Source organism: Podarcis filfolensis (genome assembly GCF_964270895.1).
Source record: "Podarcis filfolensis genome assembly, chromosome: 10".
Classification (NCBI taxonomy): Eukaryota; Metazoa; Chordata; class Lepidosauria; order Squamata; family Lacertidae; genus Podarcis; species Podarcis filfolensis.
The window spans coordinates 55,133,931-55,135,065 of NC_139612.1; the positions used below are offsets into that span (position 1 = coordinate 55,133,931).

At 42.5% G+C, this 1,135-nt stretch overlaps 1 long non-coding RNA gene across 1 annotated transcript in view; it reads right to left on the minus strand.

Annotated features, from left to right (window-relative positions):
* Window positions 1-1,135, minus strand: part of LOC310742845 — a 164,190-nt gene that overhangs the window by 74,205 nt on the left and 88,850 nt on the right. The window lies entirely within an intron of this gene.

Consider the following 1,135-nt stretch of genomic DNA (forward strand, 5'->3'; position numbering starts at 1 on the left):
CCTCCTCTGGACACGTTCCAGTTTGTCAATGTCCTTCTTGAACTGTGGTGCCCAGAACTGGACACAGTACTCCAGGTGAGGTCTGACCAGAGCAGAATACAGTGGCACTATTACTTCCCTTGATCTAGATGCTATACTCCTATTGATGCAGCCCAGAATTGCATTGGCTTTTTTAGCTGCCGCATCACACTGTTGGCTCATGTCAAGTTTGTGGTCAACCAAGACTCCTAGATCCTTTTCACATGTAGTGCTCTCAAGCCAGGTGTCACCCATCTTGTATTTGTGCCTCTCATTTTTTTTGCCCAAGTGCAATACTTTATTATTTTCTATAGAATTCGCCAAAAATCTGCAGGGGGTGTCTAAATCCATTTTCATAATGGCACTTAAGATTTGGAGCAATCTAGCCCTGGGTTACCAATGAAGTGCCCACCAAAAGTTGTTGGAATACAGTTCCCATTATCCCTAGTCAGCATGGCCAATGGACAGAACTACAATGGAAATTGTAGTTCAACACACGCACACCCAAAAATCCAGAGGGTGCTATGAATTCCATGGGAGAGAATTAAGCCTTGCTTAAAGATGTGCCATCAAAAACAGCAAACCTTAAAAGCACTTAACTTTGGCTGGATCATGCTCGTTCTTCAAACTGCATGCTGTGAGAATATGAATGTGGTCTCACTAAAAGCTCACTACATCTTCCATAAATGTGTCCGGTTTGTTATTAAAGACTGTTTTACAAGAGCATCAATCCAAGTCAAGGATTGACTTCTACACACCTTCCACCCAGTAGTGACCTGATTGGCTGAAGTCTTTTCCAATGTTCTCTGTAAAATAAATTGGCACCGAGAAAAACAGAACATTCTCTCAATGAGCACGACCCACTCCCTCATTTATGCATCCAATATGTCACTCCAAGAGCACAGGCTTTGATCACGAGGACATGCATATAGCAGACTGCAACCCTAAAGATTTAATAGTGCTCCTTAATACAGCTACTTGTGTCTGTTGACACAGGGAAATTCCAACTGGCCTGACTACTGAATGGAACTGAAATACAAAAATGTAATGATATTTATATACCCCCACAGCTGCCAGCAAACTCACATGCGTCATGAGTCATTCCAGATGTGGATAT